We start from the raw sequence: 6,000 nt of genomic DNA, 5'->3' as shown, positions 1-6,000 counted from the left end.
TTAAAAATTTTAGGTTTTTTTTTCACATTTCAGCAAGGGAGTATTCCTACAGGGCTCGTGCTACCCTAACCAATTAGCAATACTTTTATCCAAAAAAAAACATGTAGTGTTATCGTTCGATTAAAGCTGACCCAATGTATTTCTAATAAGAGATTTTCACGGAATACATATACATATAGTTGCAGTTTTTATGTATGTTTGAGGTGATCTATCTCTTGACATATTTGTCCATTCGGAAAGCGGAAAACTAAACTCTAATGTCGGAAACTATAAAAAGACCTAGAAAATTAGGATTGATCATATGTATTCTAGAGATTCCACCGCAGCTAAAGTGGGTTTTCATATGGCCACTTTCACTCTAACGCCAAAAAATCTGAAAAAATTTTAATATTGATTAAGAAAATACTATGGTAGCTTTATTCAAAAATGAGCACTTATTATTTGTTTCATTACGGTGAGCTTAAGCTTATTCACTCGTGGCATGTTTATTAGATGATAATTGTGGGTCAGATTTGTACAGATTTAGCTGCATTGCTTGGTGTCAGAAACCCTCGTTCAAAAAAAATGGGAAAAGGGAGAAAAATGTTTACCAAAGCCCTGAGAACGCCAAAAAAACGAAAGTAAAAAAACAGCCATGAAAAAAAGTGTGTTCGCCAGCACTGTCTCCTTTTACTGGGGGCCTTTATTGGCTAACTGCCTGTTGATTCATCCTCCTCTGAACATAAAAAAGAACACAGTAATTTTTATCCCTTGACCCAATTTTACTTAACTAGTTAACTAACTTAAACCAATATCTCAGTTTAAAAAAATCGAGAAAAGACATTAAAAAAGGCAAATGGAGAAGGAGAACGAATGTGATATATATATTTTGAATTAAATTACTTACTGCGGGATTTTAAGTAATTTGTTAATCAACTAACGTTGAAGGTTATAATGGCTTAGCAAGCCATATATAACATATATATATTTAAAAAACATCCACACGACTAAAGCTAAACAAATTTCAACCAGGTGTTATTGAGGGTCCGATCGTAACAACTTGATTATGCCAGATTGTGTTGATTTATGTGATTAATATAGGTTTAAGGATTTTGACTTCTGCTATATCAAACATTTTGATCATAAATACAAACCTTCTCTGAAGGTTACGTTTAAGATCCCAAATTGCAGTTCAGTAAAAAACAAGAGGAAACGCTATAGTCAAGTGCCGCGACTATAAGATACCCGTTACTGTTTTACACAATTTTAAAATATTAATTTTGCTAGTGGAAATTCACAAGGCGCCACCTATTGTCAGAGGAAGTATGTTGAGTATGCTTATAGTGACGTCACTGCCCATGTGGAGCCTTATAACCTTAATTTCTTCATAAATAGCGAAATAATGTTCCGATTTGAAAAATCTTTTGTAAATCGATAGATATTAACAGAAATAAGTTACACAAGGTCAAACGAAGGCATTCATAATAATATTATAGACTCCACAGTTTTCCGCGGTTTGTGGGCGTTACAGTAGGCGTGGCCGGATGCAACTTCGTGGCAAGTTGCAGAGGCATCTCCTAAATACGTTTTCCTAAGCAAAATTGTGTAGCTTTTATAGTTTTCGAGAGTTTTGCATTTTTGGTTTTTCGGGTTTTGTGGGCGTTAGAGTGGGCGTGGCGTGATCGGAAAAAAACAATTCGCATTGGGAGCATCATAGAAACATACATGCTTGATCCGAACTTTCTATCTCTTATAGTTACCGAGATATCAGCTTTTCTAGAAAATCCGAAAACCGTCTTTTGAGCCTTGTGGGCGTATGGGTGGGTGTGGCCGGACAGTAGTAGCACTATAAAATGCGCTGTCATCTAAAGATTATACTTTCTGAATTTCATCTTTCTATCTACAATAGTTCCTGAGATTTCAGCAATTTTAGTTTTTTGCGATTTGTGGGCGTTAGAGTGGGCGTGGCAGGATGCTGTAATAAACTTGCGCTGTCCCGGGACCTCAAGAATCTTCATGCTTAATCTCAGCTTTGTATCTGCTATAGTTCCTGAGATCTCAGCGTTCATACGGACGGACGGACGGACGGACGGACGGACGGACGGACGGACAGACGGACATGGCTCAATCGACTTCGCTATTGATCCTGATCAAGAATATATATACTTTATAGGGTCGCAAAAGCTTCCTTTTATCTGTTACATACTTTTCAACGAATCTAGTATACCCTTTTACTCTACGAGTAACGGGTATAATAAAAAACAAGAGGAAACGCTATAGTCGAGTGCCGCGACTATAAGATACCCGTTACTGTTTTACACAATTTTAAAATATTAATTTTGCTAGTGGAAATTCACAAGGCGCCACCTATTGTCAGAGGAAGTATGTTGAGTATGCTTATAGTGACGTCACTGCCCATGTAGAGCCTTATAACCTTAATTTCTTCATAAATAGCGAAATACTGTTCTGATTTGAAAAATCTTTTGTAAATCGATAGATATTAACAAAAATAAGTTATACAAGGTCAAACAAAGGCATTCATAATAATATTATAGACTCCACAGTTTTCCGCGGTTCGTGGGCGTTAGAGTGGGCGTGGCCGGATGCAACTTCGTGGCAAGTTGCAGAGGCATATCTTAAATACGTGTTCCTAAGCAAAATTGTGTAGCTTTTATAGTTTTCGAGATTTTTGCCTTTTTGGTTTTTCGGGTTTTGTGGGCGTTAGAGTAGGCGTGGCGTGATCGGAAAAAAACAATTCGCATTGGGAGCATCATAGAAAGATACATGCTTGATCCGAACTTTCTATCTCTTATAGTTACCGAGATATCAGCTTTTCTAGAAAATCCGAAAACCGTCTTTTGAGCCTTGTGGGCGTATGGATGGGTGTGGCCGGATAGTAGTAGAACTATAAGATTCGCTGTCATCTAAAGATTATACTTTCTGAATTTCAACTTTCTATCTGCAATAGTTCCTGAGATTTCAGCAATTTTACTTTTTTGCGATTTGTGGGCGTTAGAGTGGGCGTGGCGGGATGCTGTAATAAACTTGCGCTGTCCCGGGACCTCAAGAATCTTCATGTTTAATCTCAGCTTTGTATCTGCTATAGTTCCTGAGATCTCAGCGTTCATACGGACGGACAGACGGACATGGCTCAATCGACTTCGCTATTGATCCTGATCAAGAATATATATACTTTATAGGGTCGCAAAAGCTTCCTTCTATCTGTTACATACTTTTCAACGAATCTAGTATACCCTTTTACTCTACGAGTAACGGGTATAAATATATATATATGGGCAGTTATGTTGGCGTCATTTGATATGTGCCGAGGTTCTACCAATAGGTGGCTTTATAAAAATGTACAGATATAGTTTTCTCTCTAAGTTAACTTGTTCTACCTTCTGCGGGGGTTACTCCCCATATTCACTTTAACTTACTCAGTTGTATATTTTTTTTATAGTTTACAAGAAAATGTTATATAACAATATTAATATACTGAAAAAATATCCTGAAATGTTTTAAGTTATCACCTAATTAGTTCCAGACGAAGTTAAAGATATTCTTCGATTATATGGTATACAAAATAAATACTGTTCGAAAATAGTTAATTAAAATAAATTTAATAACAATGTAAGCAAGCAATTGATCAGTCAGTTTTTGGTTTCTATCGCACTGTTCTTAAATCAAAAATGTAAACATATTAAAAAAACCATAAATGTTTTAAAACGAAATAAGAAATCTATTTATATTTAAGTTTACATTTTCGTGCACAATATCTTTAAATGCTTAAGAGGCGAATTGTTAGTAGCTTCCAACCGCTAGGTGTCTCTCGTTTAAATCCGTGAAGTAATTTAGGACTCTGTGTTCTCTTTGAAGGGTTAGCGCTCTTGCTACTTCCCTATCAAGCTTTTTTATTTATTAAACCAGATTTCATGTTCTAACGATTTTAACTTACATAATTTCTTAATATTTAAAACATATTTTGTTTGCTGAAATCAATCTGTTAGGACTTAAAAAGTTTTATTAAAAACCTTATTTCATATTGATTTTTTGTATTTAGGCCTCCGATATACGTAATATTTATATTAAAACTAGTACACTAAAACTAACTAAACATGAAAATAAAAACTGGCGGTGACGTCACAGCCCATGTATAAGCCATACATAATCTCAAATGTTTAGTATATAATTACTTAATGTTTCTATTTGAATCATATTTTATAGATTCTATAAAGAAAATAAATAATTATAAGTCTAACCACACATTTAAATTTAATAGAGAGGGCTTGGGTAGTTTTCTAGCTACAATGTGTCGGCAACACATTCAACTCATCATAACTAAAATTTTTTCTTACAAAAATTGGCGATAGAAAATTTGTTCACTGATAGCAAAATTAAGATTTTAAAATTGGATCGCAATAATGCGTATCTCATGTCGGCGTACTCGTCTACTCGTATTTCGATTGTGAATGCTTGTCTCCTAAACGTAATGGGTGGTCTCAAGGCAATAACAATGGAAGTATAACGAGTTTGTAATATTCTTACTGCTCGGAAGCATACATTTTTCCCATTTTTCTGTTGATTTTTCTGCTCTTCGTTGAAATTAAATTTAAAATTTTCAACAGGCCAAAAACTGGGCCGCGTCCGGTTTAATGTTATCGAAGTGCCACCAACCCCCTCTCCTAAGTACTCACTAAAAACGGCAGCCCAAGTAAACCCTTCCCCAGAAAACCGGCAACCATCCCAAGGATTGTCAGCGCCAGCTTCGTTTTGATTCTCCCCTCAATTACTTTTTATTTGCGCGAAGTTTTCTCCTTTTTCTCATTCCTAATCCATTCTGCTCAACTCAACTCAACTTGGAGCACGGGTATACCATTGCCATGGCTCTGCCATCATCATCCATCAAGGCGGCTTGGTTCGCTTGCCTTTCTTGACTCTACTGAAGGAAGCAAGCCTTGCCAACATTTATTCAAAACAGAAAATATAAAAAATACATATATAAAAGCAAAAAAGGCAACAACAACTAACGAGGACCTGGATCTCTCGGTGGAAGAAGGGCAGTCGGCTGGACGACGGACGGCTTCCTGGGGGGTGGGTAGTTACGTGGAGATTTTAAATGTTTTTTTTTTGGTTGATGGGTGGGAGGTCCGGAAGCACACAATTTAAACAAAATGGCACTGAGTCCATATATATATTTATTTCTGTTATTTTTACAATTTCCAATTCTTTCTGTTTTTTATTTTGTAAGATATAGCTGATTATGATAGGATTTATTTATTCTATGCAAAAATTTATTAAGCATACATTTTATCCTAAAAATGTTATTATAAAAAGTATCTACATGATTTGTTTAAAAGTTTAAGGATAACTACTTTTGAAGATAGATCAAACTGATATTCAAAGAAAGAAAAATATTCTTTGCATTTTTTTTTGTTTTACATACAACAATAGGCACTTCCTTTGCTGGAAAATGTATTAATAATTTTAGCGGTTATTTTTATAAGAAGTACAGCCGGGAGCTCTGATAAAAGGTTTGAAATTTGGAATATATTTGAATATAGAATATGTAAATGATCTAAATACAAGGGATGCAAGCCGATGGGCGAATCAGTGTCCAAACATCCACCCTTTAACACTTTGAGGACATCGGTTTGCCTGACCGATCTACCTACATATATCTGTCAGAATGATTACTTTTCCTTTGTCCTCAGCGACTCTCCCTGACCCTTTTGCAGCTAGCTGTCCGCTTTTTGCATAAATTAGTAAGTAGCAGCTACCCTAGGAGCAAAATACTGACACTGATCGTTGATGCCGGTACCCAATACCGCTGGCGGTACCGTTACGCACTGGAGCCACACCGTCGTTGCCATCTGGTTCTTGGTCCCTTTGAAATTAAAACGCACTGTTCGACGAATTTGCGTTGCGCAGTAATAGGTTGTAGGGGACTTGGACGTATTGGGGCTTGGTGACCTAACCTCTTCGGGGTTGCTGCCGCTGCCAATTGCTTGCGCTTGCGCCTGC

Source organism: Drosophila eugracilis, unplaced genomic scaffold (genome assembly GCF_018153835.1).
Source record: "Drosophila eugracilis isolate 14026-0451.02 unplaced genomic scaffold, ASM1815383v1 contig_340, whole genome shotgun sequence".
NCBI lineage: Eukaryota > Metazoa > Arthropoda > Insecta > Diptera > Drosophilidae > Drosophila > Drosophila eugracilis.
Note: the sequence above shows the minus strand (reverse complement) of the source record.